General features: G+C 43.0%; 1 protein-coding gene across 5 annotated transcripts in view; it reads right to left on the bottom strand.

The window, feature by feature from the left end:
* DENND2B (DENN domain containing 2B) overlaps positions 1-14120 on the bottom strand; it is a 203632-nt gene that overhangs the window by 132303 nt on the left and 57209 nt on the right. For 2 of the 5 annotated variants that reach the window (XM_051965226.1, XM_051965225.1), the window contains exon 2: positions 3188-3274. The gene's annotated coding sequence lies outside the window, so the exon portion shown is untranslated. Of the gene's footprint in view, positions 1-1804; positions 2594-3187; positions 3275-14120 lie in introns of those variants that run through there. The other 3 variants (XM_051965224.1, XM_051965231.1, XM_051965229.1) reach the window with 3 other exon arrangements.

A 14120-nucleotide genomic window follows, 5' to 3' on the forward strand; every position in this document is an offset into this window, starting at 1 on the left:
CAGAAAGAGGCCTCCAGTATTAGAAGTTAAGTGGAAAACCTCTAGTATAATGTGGACAAGGGAAATGAGAAAACATGGAGAGGTTGTAATTTGGACCAATGAAAGGATCAGTCGCATCAGTTAGATTACAAATCCAATGACATGTTCACAAGAAGGAATAGGGGGAAGGCAGGAGTATATGACACCACTTTTAAAGATGGGGAAACTGGTTAAATCAGTCGGCATTAACCATACAGTGACCCCTTCTGTAACTTTTTTTTTATATATATAAACATAGAGCTGACAGAATCAAGTACGTGATTAAAAGGATTGAGAGACACTCAGTCCACATTTCTCTAAAAAGAGCCAAAAATTATTTCCTCCATCAATTCAGAGAGGCTTCTCCCCAATGCCATATTCTTTCCCCTCTACCTCGTCTCTTCTTGACCCACAGCACACTCCACACTCACTCTTGCAGAAAGTGGAAATTACATTTAAGGAGAGGCAGGGTCCCTGAGAATGCCTTGAATGAAGGAATAAGTATAGAAGTGACCTTCTGATCCGGGCCCCCCGTTCTCTGAGCCCATCCGCGGATCCTGCCTCACAATCACAAATGCCCACATAAACACAGATTCAAGAATTACAGAGGAATGAGCAGAAATCCACAGCATGGTCACTGGCTTACATTGGCAGCCATCCTCCGAGCCAATCAGGACTCTCTCATTGTTTGCCAGAGTACAAAAGACATTCTGTTCAGAAAGTTCAAGAAGGGAAGGGAAAAAAAAAAGCTGGGGGGCTTCTACGGAGGCCCTCGGAAGAAAGCAATGGCCCCGACAAGGCTCTGTGCTTAGCTGGGAGAAAATTTAAGTCATTTCAAGGGCAGAGGCGGAGGTGATTAATGAGTCACCTAGGTAGTGGGGTTCCCGAAGGCTGGAGGCGGGAGGCCGCCTTCCTTCCCAGAACACTTTTCTATCCCTAACAGTCTTGGATGTCCCCCAGGACCTTGGGACATCTCCACAGCCCTGAGCGCTGAGTAACATCCCAAAGTATGTCTGGCCCACCACCTTTCTTCTGAGATCAGAACAAGTTTTTGCAAAGCTTAGAGCAGAAGGGGAAGCCCAAGTTCTCTGCTTTGGGCTGGCAGAGACATTCCCTGTCTGCAAGGGTACTTGGTTAGGGTCAAGCCCCTCAAACATGGTCCGCTGCAGAGTCACCACCTCCAGCTCCCCCTCAGATTGCCCCGGGGCTGGAAGAGAGCCTCCTTATCCCTAGAAAATCCTCTGGGATTGAGCTCTCTGGCGGACATCCTGATCCACGGGGCGTTACTGGAAGGGGGAAGGCTTCCCAGCTCCAGAGCTCTCCCCATCCCAAGGAACGCTCCCCGGACACACGGATTCCAGAGCCCACATCCCTCCCAGCTTCCTTGGCTTTCCTGTTAAAAGTACAGGCCGGGAGGAGCAGCGTAAGAAACTTGAATGTCGCCCTCATGCCCGGGGCTCGGGGATTTTTAAAAGAATCGCTAGCGCAAAAGCTAAGGGAAGGGGGAGGATTTTTGTTAAGTAATCTGCACGTAGAAATTGTAGCGCTAAAATTAAGTGATGATACGTGCTCAAACACCCCCGATCCGCGGGAGAGGGAGCCTCGTCCGGCCCGAGAGCTGGCTCTCTCCCCACCGCTCACCTAATAGAATCCAACTGTTGGAGCATGACATCATTCCCCAGAGCCCCGGAGCCCGAGCAGCGAGTGCGGGCGGCCGCCGCCAGAGCCGTAAACACGAGAACCAGGACGAGCGAAAACAAGCGGGCCGAGTCGGGCCGTTCTTTACCTGAAACTCCCGGGGCTTTCCTGCCCACTCCATCCTCAGCGGGGTGCGCTCACGCCAAGCTCAGGCCGGGGAGCCCGGGCCCCCAAATCCGCTCGCTGAGCTCCGATACCTGCTGCGTGCTTCCCACAGCTCCTTCCTCTGACCCTTCCAGAGCTCCTCCAGCTCCAGTGAGCACAAGCACGACGAGCTGGCCAGGCCAGTTGTCATGGAGACCCTGTTCTCCCTCTGGCTCGCTTTGCCCTCTCCCTCTCTCTCTTACACACACACACACACACACACACACACACACACACACACACAGAGTTCTCTGACTGTCTCTCTCACTCTCTCACACTCTGTTCTGTCTCACTCTTACATACACACTGTTCTGTTTCATGCACACATACACATATATTCTATTCTTTCTCACACACTCTGTTCTCTCTCACTTGTACACACACACACACACACACACACACACACACTACTCTCTCGGGCACACACACAAATATACTCTGTTGTGTCTCTCACACAGTCCTGTCTGCCTCTCTCTTACACTCTGTGCTTTTTCATGCACACACACAAACACATATATACACACATATATATTCTATTCTCTGAGTGTCTTTTTCACTCACACACACTGTTCTATCTCTCTCACACACACAAACACACACACTTTATTTTCTTTCTTTCTCTCTCTCTCTCTCTCTTTCTGTCTCTTTCTTTCTCTCTCTCTGTCTTTGTCTCTTTCTCTCTCTTTCTCTTTCTGTCTCTGTTCTGTCTCTTTCTTTCTCTCTTTCTGTCTTTGTCTCTTTCTCTCTCTTTGTCTCTCTCTCTCTCTCTCTCTCTCTCTCTCTCTCTCTCTCTCTCTGTTTTTCTCTGTCTCTCTCACACACACACACACACACACACACACACACACACACACACACACACTACTCTCTGACTGTCACTCTCACACCCTCTGTCTGGATTCTGGAGGCATCCATGAAATAACCGCCTTTTTCTGGGCTCAGTTTTCCTCACATTGCCCCCGCCTCGTACCTCCCTCCAGTCAAACAGAGGCAGCGAGCTGTTCCTGGGAACTCGCTCCCATAGCCCTGAGGAGAGAAGGGAGAAGACACTGGGCTGGCTTGTTCTCTGCCCCTCCGCTATGTCTCCCTGTTGTTATCTTTGTTTTTTAAGATAATAGCACTTGGGAGAATCCTGAGTTGCAGGAGGAAGCTGGCTACAGAGATCAGCAGAGGAAATAAGGCTGCCTTTGGGCTCTGAAGTGGCTTGGGAGGATCAGGCTGCCTTGCTTTGACTTGTTTCTGTACTTGGGATTTTCCGGGCTGAGATGTGGGCGGAAATGCCCCCACCTCGGCCCGTGAGCCCGCCCAGACTGGCCTCTGTACTTACTCTGCTGCCGCCGGATCTCGGGGATGGCTTCAGTCGGTGCAGGCCCTCCCGGGGCTGGACTCAGAGCCTGGACAGTCTCTCATCTTCCTGAAAATCAAAACAAACGCTCAGTCAGTGTGGTGGTCCAGTCTCAGCATCACAATGCAGAGGAAAGAGCTGCCATTCCCCTCCCTTCCGTCCTCCCTCTCTCTTCCTTTTCTGTCCTGCACACTGGAATGGCCCGCAAGGACACAGTCGCTCTCCTAGACCACCATACTCAGGGAGCAAAGCCTACTGACAATCACAATAAGCACTGCAAGTTATGGTGGGGGGTCAGACGTCCTGGGGTCCTGCCCAGGACTGGAGTGTTGTTAAAGGCTCTGGTAGTCCCTAGAGGCTAGAAGGCACCTATTCTGTGTCTATACTTACAAAGTCTAAGGGGAAAAGGATGGTTCTCAGGACTCTGAATACCTGGGTTCAAACTAGCTCTGTCCCTCATCAGCTCTGGAATCTGGGGCAAGTCACCAATTTTTAAGCCTCATGAAAAGGGGTTTCCTAATGAAAAAGGATCAATAATACCTGCATTCCCACTTCTTAGGATTGTCTTGGGATTCAAATGAGACAATAGGAGTGGGATTTCCTTCTAAATTATAACTTCAAACTGCACTACGACTTTTGGGACATCTTGTACCATCACTTTATAGATAGAAGAAAAATGCTTTCTTCCTTTACCTTTGGATACTTAGTTCTGGGCTTCCTTCCTGTGTGATTCTTAGCAAGTCACTTCCCCTCTGCCTTTCTCTTCTCCTCTGAATGATATCCCTCACAAAGGATATCAGAGGGGACTGGACTAGCTGACGATTAACATTTCCTCTAGCTTTAAATCCTGTGGTTATAAATATATGACCTTGGGCTTATATGATGCCTTATATTTTTCAAAGCACTTAGACAAAAATTCTCACTTATTTGAATTTTACAACAACCTCATGATAAAGTGAGTAAAGGCCCAGCTTCTTCAACTGCGGGGCACGGCCCATCTGGTGTCTTATAACTGAATGTGGGGGCATCGCAAAATTATAAATTATTATCTGTAAATGTCTGATATGTATGCTTATTTTATATATCTTTATGCCCGAGGTCACATAAAAATTTCTTGGGCATAAAAGGGGCAAGTGGAAAAAGTTTAAGAAGCCTTGGGTAAAGGCAGGTGAACATTCTCTCCATTTTATAAAAGAGAAAATAGACGCACTGAATAGCTAAAATGACTTGTTCCAAGGAAGAGATTGAGTTAATGATGGAACTCTGGAGAGATTATTGATTTCCTGACTCAAAGTACAGAAAATTCTTTCCTAGATGATACTGCCTAGCGTAAAATATGTTCCCTATAAAAATATGAATGGAAACTTTAGTGCACTGATCATCTTCTTAGTGTATAACATCAATGAGAACTGAAACTTTAAAATTCATTTTAGATTTTTAAAAATACATATATGAATGTAACACGAAGACCTCCAGGACCTACCTACTAAGTCACAGATGGATGTAATTTAAGGGAAGAAACTGCATATATTATATAATACACACACACACAAATATATATATATGTACATAAACATATAATGTCTATATGCATATAAGACAGGTAGACGGCACAGGAATAGAGTGCTAGGTCTGGAGTCAGAAAGAATCATCTTCTTGAGTTCAAATCTGGCCTCAGACAGTTATTTGCTGTATGAACCTGTTTGCCTGCATCATGTTTGTCTCAGTTTCCTCATTTGTAAAAATGAGCTAGAGAAAGAAATGGGATTTTCCAGACTGAGATGTGGGCTCACTTCATCCCATGAGCCCTCCCAGACTGATCTCTGTGTCTCAGCAAGAAAACCCCAAAGAGTCACCAAGAGTTTAAACTAGATTGAAACAACTAAACAACAACCACAACTGTGTGTGTGTGTGTGTAAACACAAACATATGTGTGCATATGCATATTTAAGTACATATATTCATACCTATATATACATACAAACATAGATATGTCTATACACATATGCTTGCTGTGCAGCAGTGATGTTAAACTCAAATGGAAATAAATTCCTGCAGCCACATATTGACTTAGAAAACCACAAAATAATACTATCTATGTTGTATTGTATTTTTATTTATTTTGTTAAACATCTGCTAGTTATATTTTAATTTAGTTCAGGCTGCACTTAGGAGTTTTGCAGGCCAGCTAGCAGCAAATAGGACACTTATGCTATACAGGATGTTTAGAAAGGGTAGAGGAAAAGAGGAGTGTTAAAAACTCTAACAGGAAAAATAGTAAGACGTTACAAGCTTCAACGCTGGGATCCCTGAATTAGTGTCCCAACTTCAAGCTTCAAAGAAAATATAAGATCATTAAACACCAATCCCTTAGAACCTTATGCTATGTTATGGAATATTATTGTTCTGTAAGGAATGACCAGCAGGATGAATACAGAGAGGACTGGCGAGACTTACATGAACTGATGCTAAGTGAAATGAGCAGAATCAGGAGATCATTATAAGCTTCAACAACGATACTGTTTGAGGATGTATTCTGATGGAAGTGGATCTCTTCGATAAAGAGAACTAACTCAGTTTCAATTGATAAATGATGGACAGAAGCAGCTACACCCAAAGAAAGAACACTGGGAAATGAATGTAAACTATTTGCACTTTTGTTTTTCTTCCCGGATTATTTATATCTTCTGAATCCAATTCTCCCTGTGCAACAAGAGAACTATTCGGTTCTGCACATGTATATTGTATCTAGGATATACTGCAACATATTTAACATATATAGGACTGCTTGCCATCTAGGGGAGGGGGTGGAGAGAGGGAGGGGAAAAATCAGAACAGAAACAAGTGCAAGGGATAATGTTGTAAAAAAAAATTACCCTGGCATGGATTCTGTCAATAAAAAGTTATTATAAAATAAATAAAGCTTTAAAAAAATAACCTTATGCCATAAAGTCCTCAAAATAAGCCCTCTGAACTTAGAACAGACCTAGTTTGGGAATTTTTTGTTGTTGTTGAGGCATTTGGAGTTAAGACTTGCCCCAAATCACAGTGTTAAGTGTCTGAGGCTACATTTGAACTCATATCCTCCTGAATTCAGTGCCTATTCACTGTGCCATGTAAATGCCCCTGGGGATTATTTTTTCTTGGTAGGAAAAAATGAGAGGAAAGAAAATGGTGAAAGAGATCATTCTTGTCCTTTCTTTCATGTTCTAAGGGCCATCTCTGCTCTAAAGATACCTTCCCTGAGTTTAAATCCACCCTCAGATATATTAGTAGCTGTATAAATCACCTAGGTAAATAACAATCCCTGACACTTCAGTTTTTTCACCTCTCTTTACCTACCTCCCAAATGAGAAAATATTTATGAAGTCCCTCTGCAAACCTTAATTCATTGTATATATGTTCGATATTATTATCACTAAAAGAACTCCTAACATGTAGAATCAAACAATGCCTGAGGTAGGAGAGGCTTTAAAGATGCTCTAATCCAATCTCTTCATTTTTCAGGAGAGAATTGTAGCCCAAAAGAGTAAAACATCGACTTGTCCCTAAAGGTAGTGGGTAGTTTGTGGCCAGAGCCAGAACTTCCATCTTCTGACTCCTTCCCTAAAGGCCTTTGCCATTACTTAAGTCCTGCTTCTGACTCCTTATCCAAAAGCCTTTGCCATTATCCTAATTCTGTTTCTGACTCCTTTCCCAAAGGCCTTTGCTATGATCCTAGTCCTGCTTTTGATTCCTCCCCCAAAGGCCTTTGCCATTATCCTAGTCCTGCTTCTGACTCCTTCCCCAAAGGTTTTTGCTGTTTTTCTAGTCTTGCTTCTAACTCCTTATCCAAAGGTTTTTGCCATTATCCTAGTCCCGCTTCTGACTCCTTCCCCAAAGGTCTTTGCCATGATCCTAGTCCCGCTTCTGACTCCTTCCCCAAAGGTCTTTGCCATTATCCTAGTCCCGCTTCTGACTCCTTCCCCAAAGGTCTTTGCCATTATCCTAGTCCTGCTTCTGACTCCTTCCCCAAAAGCCTTTGCCATGATCCTAGTCCTGCTTCTGACTCCTTCCCCAAAGGTCTTTGCCATGATCCTAGTCCTGCTTCTGACTCCTTCCCCAAAGGCCTTTGCCATGATCCTAGTCCTGCTTCTGACTCCTTCCCCAAAGGCCTTTGCCATGATCCTAGTCCTGCTTCTGACTCCTTCCCCAAAGGCCTTTACCATGATCCTAGTCCTGCTTCTGACTCCTTCCCCAAAGGTCTTTGCCATTACTGTAGTCTTGCTCTTATACGAGTCCTAACCACACTGATCTGCTCTAGATGGAATTTAAGTATTTGCATTCTTTTTTTTCCTTTGTGCCTTTGGCTCCTATGCAAACCTCCAAACATTAACCCCTACAGATAAAAACTGCAAAATTTTTCAATTGTTTCTTAACAGGGAAGAAATATGGTAGCGGTAGAAAGTCGTGGATTTGAAGGCAGAAGATCTGAGTTTAAGCCTCAACTCTATGACTTACAAGCCCAGAGCACTGGCTTCTCTTGTATTGTCCGGTTGTTTTCAGCCATATCTGGTTCTTCGTGATGCCATTTGGGGTTTTCTTGGCAAAGATACTGGATGGTTGGCCACTTCCTTCTCCAGTTCATTTTATAGATAAGGAAACTGAGGCAGACAGAGTACCCAGAGTCACACAGATAGAAATTAACTGAGCAGATTTGAACTGAGGAAGATGAGCAGCCCTCTCTCCACTGTGCTATCTAGCCTCAATTTCCTCACAACAAGGGGTTGGCCAAGGCGATCTACAAGGTCTGTTTCCAAATCCTATGATCAGGATGATCCGGACGTCTCCTTCCCCCAATTCTGAGTCAGGCTTCTTCTCTCCTTCCTCCCCCAACCCCAAACTTATTTCCCAATGACCTTTATCCCCTCCCCAACAGAGATGGCTATTAAGTTCCAGGTGAACTTCTCACCCTAGAACTACACTTTCTGCCTGCCCAGGCTAGTGACTTTTAGACCAGAAGACGATATACTCAAGAAAAAAAATAATAATAATAATGCTGATCTCCATCCCCCTCAAAGTAAAAACTATCCAATGCAGAGGCATTTGATGGGGAAGGAAAAGAGGAAGCAGGAAGCTTGAAGGAGCACCTGTCGAGAGCTTAAAGCTCACACCTGGCGGCAGAGCCGGCCTCTAGGAAAAAACTTAGTTATCTCAAGCTACAATTCTACAGTTTTGTCAAGTCCTTCAACCGGACGCAGCATGTGGGCTATGCGCCCCCAGTGGCACCCTTGAATTGCAAGGCTTTCTCAGCAATTTCATGGCTGGAATAAGGGGAGGTGGGGGGGCTTGCACAATTCTACAGACAATGCTTTTTACAACTTAATCCCTGGTCCTTCAAATGCTTAAACTGGGAGGGAACTAAAGAGGCTTCTCAGTTTCCTCCTTCCCCTCCTGATCTGGATTCAAATCAAACAGTAACAAGACTTTCCACCTTTTCTTTAAACTCTCCAAGGGAGATTCCCTGACTTCGGAAGCTTTCTCTTCACAAGGTCCTTCCTGACATCTAGCCGGGGGACCTCTTGCTGTAATTACCGATGATTTCATCCTGTCCTGCACGAAGAGAAAACTTAGAACAGCTGTTCCCTTTCACTCGCACAATATTCTTTCACGGACTTAAAAGCTGTAATTAAGTCTCCTTCCTCATTTGTCTATTGGCTAAACAAGCCCAGACTGTAGCTTCTCCTCAGAAGGCCTATTTTTCCCAGACCTTTCTTCAGGGGCTTCCCCCCCCCCCCGCTTTGAACCCCGTCCAAGCCTTCCCTATCCACTCAATAACCAGTCTACACTTCCAAGAACCATAACATCATGCCGCTGTGTGCCAGACTGCCCAGAGCCCCGCGATGTCCTGACTCCAGCTGAGCAAGGGCAGCAAATTGCTAGCAAGACATCATTCAACAAATAACAGTCCTGAATTCATTCAACTAATAGATCCCATGTACCCAACTAAGTGTAAAAAAAATACAACATAATAGACCAATTGTTTAGTCAGGGGAAAAAAAGACAATGAAAAATTGGGAAATAAGTCCCAAGTAGCCAAAAGAGCTAAAGGAGACAGACAGATGTGGGGAAAGGAGGAGCCTATATAGTCTAATCCCTCACACCTCTCAGAATTCTGTTCTAGGAAGAGCCAGTCAGGCTGATGGACAATTAAGGTGAAGGAAGAAACCAATCTTCTCCCAGCCAACCTCAGTCTCAAGAGGTCTCTGATTTAGTCACTGGTACCACATCTACAAAGGGTATCCCTTCCATGAAAATAGAATAAGATAGTTCATAATAAAGGGAGGGAAGAATTTAGGGAAAACACAGGGTCTTAGCTAATAGATCAGTTAACAAGAGATTATGTGAAATTTCTTTATCTAGGTCTTTCAATTCAAGAGAGGTTAAGGGTGTGAGAATTTGGGAAAAACGTAGTGTCTTAGCTATTAGATCAATTAACAAGAGATAATTGTGAAATTTATCAATTCAAGAGAGGTTAAGGGGGTGAGAATTTGGGAAAAATATAGTTTAGCTATTAGATCAGTTAATAAGAGATGATCTTGAAATTTCTTTAGGTCTTTCAACTCAAGAGAAGTTATGAGAATTTGGGAAAAACATAGTGTCTTAGCTATTAGATCAGTTAACAAGAGATGGTTGTGAAATTCTTTATCTAGATCTTTCAATTCAAGAGAGGTTAAGGTGGGGAAATTCAAGGAAAATATAAGGTCTTAGCTACTAGATCAGTTAACAAAAGATGGTCATGAAGTTTATTTACATCTTTCAATTCAAGAGAGATTGTCATCTATCAGGGAAGCTGGAGTTAGTTTTAAAGATCAGAGGATTTCTTCAAGGTCTCTTCCACCAAGGGATCCAAGGAATTTTTTTTAAAGATATTTTATTTTTCCAAACACATGCAAAGATAGTTTCCAACATTCATTTTTGTAAAACTTTGTGTTCCAAATATTTCTCCCTGACTTAGCTTCCTCCCTCCTCAAATGGCTTTTTCTTAATCACATAAATAATTTTAAAACTATATTCTTGCTAGTTGCCTCTCAAAAGGTACAGAGGAATTTGGAACAATTTAGAATTCTAGAATATCAGAGTAGGAAAGAAGTCCGGATCTTATGTAGACTGACAAATACCCAAACAGAAATATCACTATATCCCATACCAGTAGCCACCTAACCTCCTCTTGAAGCTTTTAAGAGTAAAAAGGCCTCCATCCCTCCAGACATGACTTGTTCTATTAGGGAACTTTCTCCTTCCATGGAGTCAAAATTAGTTTCCCTGTAAAGTTCTGATGAAGCAACATGTTATAGTCATAGCATGCTAGGCTGAAACCAGGAAGATGTGAACTCAGGTGCTCCTCTGAGCATTAAGCATTAAAATTCACTATTCTTCGTCAACTGACTAATAATGATGTTAATATTGAGCACTTCATGTGTGCCAGACACTATGCAAAGCAATGGGAATACAAAGAAAGTTTTAAAAATAAAAAAACCCATCTGTCTTCAAGGAGTTTGCAATCTAATGCAGGAGACAACAGGCAAACCTATGTACCAATAAGATAAGTACGGATAAATTGAGAATGGCCTCGGAGGGAAAGCACTGAAATTAAGGACCGGGAAAGTCTTTTTGCAGAAAATTTGACTTGAAAGAAGCCAAAGAGGCTCACCTATGGCAGAAATGTTCCTGGCAGAGCGTTCCAAGCATGGGACACGGCCAGTGAAAATGGAGCATCTTATATGAGGGAGCCAATGGATCCCAGAGTAAGATGTAAGAAGACTGGAAAAGCAGGAAGGGGCCGGGTGGCAGAAAATAATGGGTTGGGCTTAATCTTTAAGCTTTCAATCTATGATTCCTTTCTAATCGTGGGCCCTAACTCTGCCTTCTCTTATGATGGGGTCTCCATCATCCTTGTCACCTTCATCCTCTCCACATGTTTCTGCCACAAGGAAAGCCCCATCAGGTCACCCACCAAATCAGCGGCTCCCTACAGCTGCTGAAGCTGTTTCAGAGAAGAAAAAGAATCGCTCTGATCTTCTTGTCTGGTGGAGTTCCTCCCTCCCTAATGAATGCCCCCTTCCCCTTCCAGGTACGTGTCTGAGGAAGAGTCTTAGATGGACTTGATGGTTTCTAAAGTCCCTTCCAGTCTCAAATTTCTACTCTATTCTAAACTCTCCCAGCCTCCCGTGGTTTAGGATTCTGGCCCAGGGAAAGATCTCTGTTTTGTTAGGCTCATGATGTGCTTGTTTTGTGGATTATCAACCAGAGATCACAAGGGAAGGAGGACAGAGGGAGAGAGAAAGAAATGGGGAGAAAAAGAAAGAAAGAAAGAAACAGATTCAGAGACGGAGAGAGAAGGAGAAAGGGAGATGGAGACAGAGAGAGAAAGAGAGAAAAAGGGAGACAGAGATAGATAGATACAGAGAAAAGGGGAGAGAGGTGGAGACAGAGACAAAGACCAAGACACAGAGAGAGAGAGACAGACACCGAGCACTGAGATAGAGAGAGGAAGGAGGGGGAGAAGGAAACAGAGACAGAGACAGACAGATAGACAGAGACAGACCCAGAGATAGAGATGGAGAGGGAGGGAGGGAAAGAGAAAGGGGGGGAGAGAGAGACACACACAGGGAAGGGGGTGGGAGACTCAGAGCCTTGGGGTGATCTGACTGAGGTCAGGCAGAGAGCCACAGACTACAAAGAGCCTCCCTTCCTGGAGGAAAGAATGGAAGTTTGGGGTTTCCTGTGTGGGGAGAGTGAGAAGCAGAAGAAAGGAACCAAACCAATGCTTTTGGGAAATAACTTGAAGGTAATGCCGGGAAGCGAGTGGGGACACACACTGTCTACTTTGGACACAAGTCCTAAAAGGAATCCATCCCCCCAGTAGTATCTAAGTCAGCCAAGGAGAAATCCATGCTTGCTCAATTATAATCAGGCTGTAAGATGGGCTACCTCTGGGATTAGAAAATGCAAACTCAACCCTTGGCTGCCCAGCAAAGAAGGCCTGGCAGGACCCGATCTGTTATCCTGTCCGGGTACAACCCAAAGTTTTTTACAGGCTTCCCCAGAGAACAGAAAAAGCCCTACTCAGCAGGTGCTGAAATCTCCCACGTTGCCAGGGTTACCACAGGGGCCCTGGACCAACTCCCTCTTCCACATCCATCATAGAAAAACAGTAAGGGTTAATTGTTTTAACTGTAGCCCTACTAGTTGCCTCTCAAAGACTCAGAGGAACTTAAAAGAGCTTAATAATCATAGAATATTAGAATAGGAAAGGTCACCTATCTAACCCCTATCTCCAATCTCAGTCCAATCTCCTCATCTCCAGCAGATTACTCACTCAAACATCCACCTTCTCACCTTCTAATCTGCAACTTCTTCCTTCCACTGGATCCCCATCTATTGCCTCCAAACATGGCGGAGAGAGAGGGAGACACAGAGACAGAGACAGACACAGAGACCTGGCCAGGGTCACACAGCCGGTAAACTCTTAATGACTAAATTGATGGCCCTTTCTCAATCTTCATCCTTTTCAGTTCTTTTTTTAATTTTCTCTTTATTAAAAAAAAAAAAAGAAGAGAAAAATTAAACAAAAACAATACAAAACAGAACAGTTTCATGTATCCAGCAGAATATGAGGGAGGACTCAAAATATATTACAATAAATTTCCAGTTCAAGAAAAGATATATAACAGTAGAAGAAATTATATTCATGAATATACATAGGTTGTTTTTTGTTCTCTTGTGCGTATTTATCTTTTTTACTTTATTCTTGTTTCCCCTTTCATTCCCCTCATTCCTTCCAAGCAGGTTACAGTGAATACATTTAATACAGTTATACATACACACATATATACATTTACACCCATCCACAGACTCGCATACATATATATGTACATATATGTATATATGTGTACATATACATATATATATATTCACTACTGGTCCTTGTTAAAGTATTCTTTCCAATTCCTGCTAACTATTCAACTTTAATTCTGCTCCTTAACTTGCTTTGTTATTACTTAATCTTTCCCCCACCCCTGGATCCTCCCCTTCTCTTCTCTCCTCATTCTTTGCTTCCCTATCCACCAGTTTCTCCCCCCCCCTTATTTCTTTACAGATTTTGGAGAGTGCTGTACCCTTCAGGGTATATATGAGGTATTGCCTATTTAATCTATTCCCAATGTGGGTAGGTTTTCAGAACAATGAGTCCCCCCTCCCCAACCCTCTCATGCTTCTGTGTCTATTCTTCCTCTGTACCTCATTTGTATAAATCTTTCTTTTGAGCTACCCAATTACTGATATCAATCTTAAACATATGGTATATATTTCCATGTAAAAAACATAAACAATTTGTCCATGCTAAGTTCCTTGAAATTAATCTTGGTTATTGATTCTTGTATGTTAAACATTCTATTGAATTTGGATTTAGTTGAAAGTCCTGAAAATCTGCAAGTTCGTTGAATGTCCACTTTTTACCATTCAATATTATGGATAATTTTGTTGGATATGATATTTTTGGTCACAAGCCTAGCTCTTACGATTGCGAATAGATATGATTCCAGGACGTGTAACATTTTATTGTAGCTGCTGCTGAGTCCTGTACAATTCTAATTGCAACTCCAGAATATCTGAATTGGTTTTTTTCCCCCTTGTTTTTTTTTTTTGAAAAGTTTTCTCTTTGTTCTGGGGTTTTCAAAATTTGGCAATAATATTCCTATGTATTTTCCACAAAGGATCTCCTTGAAGTGATGATTGGTGGATTTTTTCTATTTCTACTTTCCCTGCCTGTTCTCCAGGATAGTTTTTTTGGATTATTTCTTGAATTATTAGGTCAAAATTCTTTTTTTTTTTTTTTGGTCACAGTCTTCAAATAGTCCAATTATTCTTATAT

The sequence above is a fragment of the Antechinus flavipes genome, chromosome 6 (genome assembly GCF_016432865.1).
Source record: "Antechinus flavipes isolate AdamAnt ecotype Samford, QLD, Australia chromosome 6, AdamAnt_v2, whole genome shotgun sequence".
Classification (NCBI taxonomy): domain Eukaryota; kingdom Metazoa; phylum Chordata; class Mammalia; order Dasyuromorphia; family Dasyuridae; genus Antechinus; species Antechinus flavipes.